Raw genomic sequence first — 11338 nt, forward strand, 5'->3', positions numbered from 1 at the left:
ATTGAGTTAACTGTTTCGGTTTATGAGGCTTTCGTTTGATTTTCCCCTTTTCACATGATTCACATTTGTTGTGCATATTGAAACTACGTAAAGGAACCCCCAACACTAAGTTGTTTTTAACTAAGTGGTTCATTTTTCGCAGATGCACGTGGCCCATTCTCCTATGCCAAAGATACGATTGATCTTCAGTCGCCTTTGAAAGTAGACAAGTCACTGGAGCAGAGGAGTTAACCAACGGGCGCATGTCCATGACATATGTGTTATTCACCCTTGGAGCCCTCATAACGATCCAATCTTCAGGAACAACAAATCCCGGACGCAAAACGAAACAAGCTTTATCAGTGAACAACATCGTGTACTTGTTATCACAGATTTGAGAAACCGACATCAAGTTATGCTTCAATTCTTCAACGTAATTCACTTTATGCAGCGTGATTTTTCCATTTGACACTGAGCCTTCACCGGTGATGTAACCACCCTTTTCACCGGCAAAATTCACATAACCACCACGAATTTGTTTAAAGTTGTTCAATAATTCTTTATTTCCTGTCATGTGTCTGGAACAGCCACTATCGATATACCAAATATAGATAGCCCTCTTCAGCTGCTCCTACACTCCCCAACAAAAATTTAGTTAGAGTGTGGGACCCAAGCCATGATGGTCTTGGGTCGTCCTGATTCGTTAACATAAGAAAACTCTTTGAAATACCCATCATCGCCTCTGTGTCCACCATTTCCATTTCGGAAATTGTTGGAATGAGTCCCCGCAAATCGTGGATTATACGGAGTTGACGATCTATTGGTATAACCAGAGTTTCCATACCCTCGGCTACCATAGTTTTGGTAACTGTAATTTTGATTCCTGGGTGACTCAAAATTTCTACCAAGTATAGGAGCATCTTCGTGTCTTGAGAATGATCGTGGATGATTATCCAAATGCGGTCTTTGATTTGGAAATCAGGGGGGGTGACGCATTTCGGTCATTCACGAATATGTTGTGTGCATGAGGTCTAACATAGTTGTTGTTCGAACCTCCAGAGCGTTGGTCATTCTCAACTACTTGAAAGGTGACATGATTTTGTCGTCTGTGAGGGGTTTTCTCACGAGTATCATGTCTTTGAGATACATTTTCCGATCTGTCCCCACGGTTATCGGGTTTCTCCTCTTGATCCTGATATTGTTGTGATTTAACATTTGGTTTGACAACTGGTTTTACTTCTTGTTTAATCACTTTGTTTTTCTCAACCTTCTTATTTTTACCATTTTTCTTTTCAACATTAACCTTTTCATTTTGTGGTTTTTCAATAAAAGGTTTCTTTTGATCAGGATCAACAAGAGATTTACCCTTGTCATCTGGACAGTCTGCTGCTAAGGGTCCTTTCCCACGACACTTATAGCATTTGCGAATTTTTGCAGCATTCTTTGGACGTTCCTCATGATCGGTCGAAGATGATGAGACGTTGGTGGAATTTTTCAAAATTTGGTTCACAAACTGAGAGTTGGAACCTATTTCGATTTTTACTTCTTCTTTGACAAAATCCTCCCCTTTAACAAACTCAGTTTTAGGGACATTTTTCAAAGCCTTTTTAGTTTTCCCACGTGACTTTGGTTTTGACTTCACATTTTGAACTTAACTGAAATTTCCAAAATCTTATTGCTTATCAAATTTTCAATGTTTTCAAGATTCACCTCATTTTTCTTTGACACTACACTCATCTTCGACTGATCTGAGTCAGTAACTTCATCTGGCTCAGATTCTGACTCACTTTGCGGTTCAACTGTCAGATGGGTCGTTGGCACAAAATTTGCCAATTCAGGATCAATGCTTGGCATTGATGTATAATTATGGTTTAGCGGAGGAGGCACCTTAGTATAACCAATGCCGAACATTTCTTCCTCAGATTCTTTGAGACGTTGGCTGTTAATACAGAAATTCATCACTTCGGATGAATCCCTGAACTTTTCAATCTTTCGTTGCAAATCTAAAATCAGATTAGTTTTTTTTCCAAAATGATTTTGTTCTTTTCCAAAACACAATTTTGATTCATTTCAAGTTCAGATTTTAATTCCTGATTTCTAAGATTTCCCTGAGCGACAAGTCTCTCAAATTCAGAGATATCATTTTTCAGCGCTTTTATCTTAATTCGGTGTTCTTTATCCGAATTAGACAAAACAACAATGAGTTCTCTGGATTTTTCTAAATCTGCAATTAAGTTTGTGTTATGAAGTGCATATCTATCAATCTTAGTCACAAACTCAACACATCTACCACATCGCTTATCTACAGAAGATGATTTTACCTCAATGCCAGCCATGAATGCACAAGCCTCATTTTCTACGGAGTTTTCTTCCAATCTTTTAGCTTCTGCATCCGCAAATTGCTGCATTTCAGCTGTGGAGATGTTGAATTCAAAACGTTCTCCCTGTTCTCCATCTTCTGTCTTGTTAGACTTTTCAACGGTCTCTTCAATCGAGGAATCTTCATTCTCAGCAACATTCCCCGAATCCAACTCTTCCCCAAGAACCTCAGCTACAACTGCAAGCTCCTCAATACTAGTCTCCTCGACAACCTCTTCATACACTTCTTCGTTCACAATTTCAGCTATAAATGCTTGAGATACAATTGCTCCTGAGATGTCTTCCAAAGCACAACCCCAGTCATAAGGCTCAGTCACACTCTGTAGAGGTTGAGCCACCATAGCATTGTTTGTCGAAGGTGTAAGATTTTCAGACCCACTTGAACGAGCACTTGAGTTAGAGGTAGCAGTTGATGCATTGTTGTGAGGTCTTGACTTATTTCCTCGGGAGTTGTTGTCTCTATCAGATCTTTCCATTTTCGGCTTTCGACAATCACGTGCGAAATGTCCGTAGATACCGCAGTTGTAACATTTTACCTTTGACATGTCGACTCCCATTCGAGTCTTTGTCTGACCTCCTATGAACTTCCTACCCGTCTTCAACAGAAACTTCTTCGCTCTACGGACTAACAATGCCATATTGAGTTGTAGATCAAGTTCTTCCATTTCGTCTTGATCTATCTGATCAAAGTCCTCATCGAGACTTGACGGTTCAACGAGCTTTCCAAGACAGGAGTTCTCGTAGGCAGTCATGAAGGACGCCAATAGACTCATATTTTCTTCAATCATCTTCAAACAGCTTCCATCTATCTTGGGAATGTTCAAACTTGTTCCTTGAGATTTCTGAGCTCCACTAGAAGAGTACATCCCTTGATTGGAATTGGTTGTTCCACTTGGACTAACATCGTTGCTTATAAAGGCGTGTTCACTTGCAGAACCTTCATTCTCCGAATACAAAGCAACATCGACTCCACTGTTACTACCCTTCTCCATTGGTTTCGAAGCCTTATATAACTGAGGATCTTGGAGCTTCTCGAAATCAGATGCTTGATCTTTCATATTCCAGGCATAACTCTTCAGCTTTTGAACAGCTTCTTCCAATGAGAGCTCCTCATAGAGAACACCCTCTCTAATCAATGCGGTGTACATATTCCATTCTTTGGGAAGACAATTCAGAAACTTCTCAACCTTCTCAAATTCAGTGTAGATACCTTCTTGACTTCTATCAAGTTCGCTCAATAGATGATAAAATCGGTTCACTGTGTCACCAAATGATTCATTCCTTAATGCTTTAAACACAACAAATTGAGTCTTCAACCGTTCGAGTCGCCGTTTCTTGTAAATTGCATTTCCTTCATATCGCTCGATCATGCTATCCCACAACTCCTTCGAGCAATTTCTCTTACGGAACGTATGAAGTATAGATCGTGTCATTGCCATCGTTATCATTGACATAGCTTTCTCTTCACAGTCAAAAAATCTCTTCTGGTCGTCAGTGAGTGCCAAATACGTATCAATCGTCAACGTACGTACTGGAGTAGCTCCACATCCTTTAACAATACACAACCAGATTTTGATGTCTTTCGCTCGTACATACCTTTCGAAACGCTCCTTCCACTCAGGAAAATCAAGCTCGTTTATCAACAAAGGAGGTTTGTCGTTACTCCCTACCTCAGCATTGTGCTTGAGGTTTTGCACCATTGCAGTCAGATTGTTGTTTGCCATTTCAGAAAACAACAGTAGGTTTCCAAGTAAGAACTGTGTTACTGAAAAGATTTTCTAAGTCCAAACTCAGAGAGAAAACACGGAGTGAAGTGTTTGAGCTTTAATCAGAGTGTGAAACCCGGATCACAAAACCTGAAATAAAACATAAACAGAAAACTCGGACACTACACTGTTAGGGATTTAACCTCACACCACCTAATAAAAGGTCAGACTCACTAAGAATATAAAATTCGGACTCAGACTCAAAGAACCAAGTAAAAGTCGGACCTAATACTAAATAAAAACTCAGACTCAAAAAGAACTAGATAAAAGTCGGACTAAAATTCGCACAAGATAATAAAATTTGGACTGATAGTAAAATTCGGACAAGTCAATAAAATTCGGACAAGTCAATAAAAGTCGGACTCTAGAAAATTAAAGTTCTGACTTTTAAAAATTCGGACACTAGAGGATATAAAATTCGGACTAACTCTATGGTTAAAATTCGGACTAACTATCAAGTTATAAAAGTCGGACAGGAGGATTGAGAAATACGGACTACCTAAGCTTATAAAATACGGACAATAACAAACCTAAAATTCAGACTAAGTAAAACTCAGACTAACTTAAAATTCGGACAAGGCAAAAGAAAAAAAACTCAGACCTGAAATGAAAGACACTAGGAAAAATTCGGACAAGAGTTTCTCAAAACTCAGAAGAACCAATCTCCGGACTATCTCCCCAATGTGACTTCACACTGGTTCAACAATACCTCTACCTCGGAAACAGAAACACAGAATTTAAACTACGGACAAATCTTCCAAAGATCAAACTCAGGAATCTTTTTCACCTTCAACACAGTATGAACAAGAACCAAAACCCCTGTAAAACCCAGATGAAGAACAACACTAAAAATCACCAAACTACTCAAAATCCATCATCAAATCACTAGATATGAATGAAGAATCATAAATAAAACACAAAAACTCACTAAACTCTTACTAAACCCTATCAAAGTTTGAACTTTTCTCACAAAAATCTTCAAACTAAGAAACACCTACAGTAGTATGAGCACATTGCTCTAATACCACTTGTAAGGCTTCCTAATCCAAGATCTCATTCAACTAAAGCCACCAACAGGTGTGCGGAATCCACCTGATGATTTACCACTGCAGATGAAACACTAGTATGCAAAGATTTGTGAGAGAAATCAAGAATACACTGAGTATTCTTGATGAGGAAGATGAATGACGTCACTCACACAAAGCAGCCGCCAGACAAAACACACACAATGATTAGGGTTAGGTGCACAGAATTTCACACAGAATCGCCACCTTGTCTATTCCACATAAAGGTATAAATACAAGGCAAAACCCGGACTTTCAAGACAAACTAGAAAGCCCGGACAAACAAACTACACAAAGAAAACTCTGACTTTTGTCCTAGACAAAACTCAGACAAAAGACCATCCTAAAACTTGGACAAAATGTCCTAGGATAAAGTTGGGACTAACTTTCACTATATGTACAATAAAGACCATATAGAATGGGAGACATGCACTTATCACCGAAAGTGCATTAACAAACTCCCCCTTGATCAGTGCATGGTCTTCATTGGTCTTGAAATCTTCATCCTTTCATTGGTAACACGGAGTCATGGACTTATCACCTAAAGTGTATTAACAAGTTTCTTTAAAGAACTTTAAGTGAAGTTTGGGAGTGTGGTGTGTGTTTTGCTTCTTGTTTTTGGCTTTAAGGGGAACAAAGAGAGAGAGAGAGAGAGAGAGAGAGAGAGAGAGAGCGCCAAGGAGAGAGGACTATTGAAGTAACTACTGTTAAATTATAATAGAGAATGAAACCCACACTTCTTATTCATTGAACAACAAATTTCTCTTTAACACGATGCAAACAATACAAACAGCGTAATGGACTATTGAAGGTCCTTTTCTTTGCAGTTGAAGACTAAAAAAATAAATAAAGGACTCAAGATATGATTACAAATAGTGTAATTTCCAAGTAATCGAAAAAAGATTTAGATGACATTCAAAATAACTAGGGAAGAGCACCACAAATTCTTCGTATGACTCCTTCTTGACCTGTTAAAGGCCTGATTTCACTCATCTTCACCATTGCAGCTGCAAAATCCGACTTGAACTTTGAAGGATTATTGCTATATTCCCTAACAATGCTGTCTGTTGATCCACCGCTAAACAACACTTGATCAGACTCAAGAAGACCCTTCTTTTGTATCAAGTTCTTGAAGTAATTATAATCAAACGAATTAGGAGTCACTAAATCGAGTGGTGCAAGATTTTCGTTGCCATCATTGATAGGGCAACCACGTCTACGGGTGCTAGCGAATCCTGCATCAATATCTTCAATATCTGATCCGTTGTTGTATATCCTATCACAGAATAAGAAGCATTGTGCTTGTCCAATAGTATGAGCTCCTACGTTAACCACATATTCAATATTAGCTCACACTTTGTTATAATTTATACAAAAAAATATATATTAATGGATGAATTAATTAAGCTACATATACGGCAAATAAGCACCTGATAATGCAACCATGTCCCTGGCACTAAGCCCGTTATCACCAAAGGTGGAAATAAGTGAGTCTAGAGATGCTTTGAAACTTTGAAGAGCACCGGTTTTTGCTAGAAGAAGGCTAGCCGAGGTTGAGTCTCTTCTTCCGAGTGGGTAGCCACGGTTAGTACATCCGCACATGATACAACTCCAGGACAGAGTTTTTCAACCTCATATTTTGCTGCCTCTATCACCTCATAACCTCTTACCGAACCCTTATTAGGCAACACATTCTTTTCACTTATGATTGAAGGACTGTCGTCTAGCAAGATAGACGCGTCACAACCCTGCATTAAATGTTACATAACTCCTTACACATTATCTTTTTACATCTGGTAGCTACGGTGGTCATATATATGGTTAAAATAGTACCTGAACAAAGCAGTCGTGGACGTGGAGACGAAGGATGGAAGCTGCCATGCGACGCTCACGAGATATGGCTGTTCGGATGGATGTCCTGATTGTACGTAGTGCATTGGGACATGAAGCGTCATAAAATGTAGAAGATAACTGGGCTTCACATGGTGTATTGTTTGTAACACAAAGAATTATCTATATCTTAAAAAGCAATGTCGGTACTTTTTACCGTTTTGGTCCTTCTTTTGGTTACACTTTCACCCTTCTCCTTTTATTTGTTTGTTTGCCTTGGTCCTTCCTGCAATCCTGCGTGCCTTATATGCCTTTTTTAGGTTCTCTTCTTCTCCGGTGTTTCTGTATCTCGGTTCCTTCTCTGAGTTGTCTCTGTTGCTTGTAAGTTTGGATTTTGTATTATTTGGTTGTCTGTCTATCCTGTTCATCTGTCTTTGCGTCGTAAGCTCTTCTCATCACGTGATAGTCATCTGTATGATTCATCAATTTCTGTATGTTATACATGTTTTTATTAGCTATGATGCAACGAAAAGTTGACTGTTGATGATCCAGGTGTTGTTTTGCTTTGGATTTTGAGTAAGTAGCTGTTTGTTGTAAGGTGAGTTTCGATTTAATGAGATTTGTAACCTAATGCTTCGATTGTTAGTCGTTTTGAAGTTTTTGTCAAGGTATTGAAATAATCTATGTTTGTTTATTTGCTTTAAAACTAAAAAGCCAACGACCCTTTCTCTTCCGCCACCGCTACGGAACCCTCAATTAGCCGTCATTGTCTTCCACCCTATCCTACTTTGAGGGGTTTCCTTCACTAAGATGCATCTCACAACTATTTTATATATCTTTTTTAGATTTTAAAAGTGAATTCTATATATTTCTTTTCTAGATTTTAAAATAAAATATTTATCCAACTAAAAAATGTAAATCAAAGACATCCGATATAAATTTAAATCTCTTATGCAATCCATTTAATTTTTAAAAATATATGTTGAGATGTATTCCCACTTTACCTTTTATATTGAATAAATGTATAATAGTTTTTGCGTTTGTGTTGCAGGAGCTGGTACTACCCGATCAAGTTAGTATACAATATGTTTTGTATTTGTTTGTTTAGTTGTCTGTTAAGTAAGTTTTTTGTTAGTTAAAACCTTAGTAGAATCAATATCTACGTTATGTTTACCTCACGAAAATGGTATGTACACCGATGAATATATTCCTTATATCTGCTCTTACTAAATCAATATTTTATAATATACTATACTAAGTTACATGTATTTATTAAATACAGCAAAGCAATTTTACATGCAAAGAATGGGTAACTGAAATCACTCTAAATCGTAAATGGTTTCGTTTGTGAGGACGATGGTTGTGTTACTTGCCCTGTTTTCATGTAAACTTCATCGTCAGATTTTACAAAAAATAATATTTGGTTCATGGTATATTCAGTTTTGTATTTAATCTTCTCAAATTATCAGGTACAATGGTACAAATGTTGGAAAAATCATGCTATGACATGGTGGTCAAGGATGGATATACGATCCAGAAATCATGCCTATAGAAATCTTTAATATTCCCAAAGAATTACACCTATTGATGTGTCCATAAGAGAACCGAACAATGGCTATGAACAAAGCTATCTATATTCCCAGCGACCCCAGATCCTAAAGCAGCGACATTAAAAAAAGAATGCAACGATCACCAGGTATATAGACTTTACCTATGCATAAATTAATGTAAAAACAAAAGAATATAATGGCATATATGCAATACCATGGTATTGCTACAAGGAAATAATAAATTATAAACATCTCTTTACTAGTTCCATAGATAATGAAACAACAGGAAGGCAAGCAAAACAGTAAAAGGATACTGGGCAAGGCAATTTTTTGGGTGGCCGAAACAACTCCGGATGCATCTAACAAGATGGGCATTTTCCAGGTGCACAAAATAGTTTGCAGCGTTCATAACATTTTTTTTAACTTTGTAAATAATTTTTCGTAATTATGCTTGTAGTGATAAATTCCAGCCTACAAGTAGAATACGATGTGGTTAGCCTTCATAGGCAGCGTATCATATGCCATTTTATCAACGTGCAGGTCAACTGGGACGAATTACAAAGGTAGTAACTTTTGTGTTAAAAAAAACATGACAAGGACACTGATGTTATTAGAATATAACCAAAGTATTTAATCTATAGTTTGCAATATAAAGCAACCAACTTTGCTTCACAAAACATAGTGAACACCTAATACGTCAGGTTATTCATACGATGTTTGCGATATACCTATACGCGTTCCATTCAATGTTTGTGACATACCCGCGCCGCAACGCGCTCGGGTCTGACCACTAGTTAGTAAGAAGAAGATAGCTGCAATAATATATGGGGAAGCCATTTGAGAGAATGGATTTGATGATGGGTATGAAGTTGAAAGATGGAATGCAAATAAAAGGGCATGAAGGAGGCTTATATAGTGTTTGAGGTAAGCCGCGTGGTGAAGATGTCTTTGTTTGATCAACAGTTGTATGATGGGCTGACTTTGTCCTTTGCTCGTTCACGCATGGAAGCTCAGCAAAATGTTAAAATTTGACATTCTCACCAAGTCAATAAAGTTACTCCTCTATTCAAATATTAAACTAACACATGCATCCACTACAGCACTACTTTTCTTTTGTCCCAAGATGACTACATATATAAAAGAGTTTACTAGCTATAAATAACATTATAAATGTTATTAATAGTTATAAGTTATATTATGACATGTTTATAAATATAGCGATCTAATATATTTATTTCACACGCTTGACGCTTGCTAGCTTTAATATGATTTTATCCCAACTCTAGAAGCAAAATAATTAGGCTGACAATATCATGATAAAAAGCCAACTTATTATGGAAAAAAAAAAAAACTGTGTATAAATTGTTTAATTATGAGATTATGAAACACTGTTAAAATTTAAAAACACCAAAGTGTGAATTTAAAGATATCTGAAATGATATTTTTTCATATAGCGCATGGTTGAATTCTTAATATTGAATTGTTAGATTTAGTTTGATAATGAGTGAATCTTCTTCTTTAGGTCATATGAAATAAACAAACTCGAATAATTATAATAGATGATTTGTTTTCTAATCATATGAGTGACTTGGTTTATGATACTTAATGGTCCTAATTATAATCATGGAGTTGGTGTGTCCTGTAGAAGTAAGATTAGGAATATTATTCATTATAATCAATCCTAGTGGAGGTTTTTTTTTTCCTGAATCATAGGTGGATGCTAGGTGTGGAGAGGGAAGGAGTGTTGTGTGTTCGTAAATCCTAATGCGAGCGGATGAACTATGTGAGAGGAGGAAGAAAAAAGAGAAAGGAAAGAACAAAATTGTGTTTTATTACGAAGATGTTCGCATGTGTGTCTATATATGTGGAGCTTTTTAAAATTTATAGGTCAATACATGTATGGATATGAATTTGACTAATATTTTTTTTATAATAAATAGTATGTATTGGATGTGTTAATAAATTTTGTTTATCCTGGGAGAAGAAAATGTCAACTAAGCCTGAAATTGTGAAAAGCAAATTGATACAATTTAAAAAAAAAAACAATACAGTACTATTTATACTTATAAGAGTGAATTGAAAGTTTTGTCTTTTATCTTTAGGCCATTTTGCAAGTTTTGTCCTTTATGTTTAAATTTGACGAGTTTTGTCCTTTTTGTTTAAAAATCAAGCACGTTTTACCCTCCGGGCCTTAAAAATCAAGCACGTTTTGTCCTTTATGTTTAAAAATCAAGCATTTTTTTCCTTTATGTTTAAAAAATCAAGCACGTTTTGTCCTTAAAAATCAAGCACGTTTTGCCCCAAAGGGCAAAACGTACTTGATTTTTAAACATAAAGGACAAAACTCGTCAAATTTAAACATAAAAGACAAAACTTGCAAAATGGCCTAAAGATAAAGGACAAAACTTGCAATTCACTCACTTATAATATAATCTAGTTTTTTCTGTATTAGTTTGTAGTATTTATATATATAATATTAATTATTAACATTTGGCCACTTTATGGTATTGTACCTTGCGCATATTGGATTTCTTTGACAATTTGTTGTTTACGTTTTGTTTTAGTGACTATACAAGTTTTTATATGTTGCATGTACTTTCAGGTGTGAAGTTGTCTCCCTTTTAGTATTTTTTGTTTACTTCACTTTCTGCATCCTAGAATTCTCTCTTCGTAGGTATGTTCGATTCCTTTTACGTTTGCTGATGTAAATTTCTCGTAAATTGTCGTCGCCATTTTACTTTCTTTCTTGTTGTCATACTTTGAGGAAATT

General features: G+C 36.4%; 1 long non-coding RNA gene and 1 pseudogene across 5 annotated transcripts; one reads left to right on the forward strand and one right to left on the reverse strand.

Moving 5' to 3' along the window:
• Positions 1-6049: 6049 nt before the first annotated feature.
• On the reverse strand, positions 6050-7210 carry LOC118488013 (annotated as a pseudogene).
• A 104-nt stretch (positions 7211-7314) lies between these two features.
• On the forward strand, positions 7315-10295 carry LOC118488014. 5 transcript variants are annotated; one of them, XR_004883264.1, is made up of 4 exons: positions 7315-8402; positions 8488-8714; positions 8832-8950; positions 9026-10295. It is a non-coding gene; the product is annotated as an uncharacterized LOC118488014 (long non-coding RNA). The 5 variants fall into 5 exon arrangements; XR_004883265.1 differs by having other exon boundaries at positions 7315-7490; positions 7571-8714; positions 9026-10294; XR_004883266.1 differs by having other exon boundaries at positions 7315-7399; positions 7571-8714; positions 9026-10294.
• Positions 10296-11338: the final 1043 nt, after the last annotated feature.

The sequence above is a fragment of the Helianthus annuus genome, chromosome 16 (assembly GCF_002127325.2).
Source record: "Helianthus annuus cultivar XRQ/B chromosome 16, HanXRQr2.0-SUNRISE, whole genome shotgun sequence".
Taxonomy (NCBI): Eukaryota; Viridiplantae; Streptophyta; class Magnoliopsida; order Asterales; family Asteraceae; genus Helianthus; species Helianthus annuus.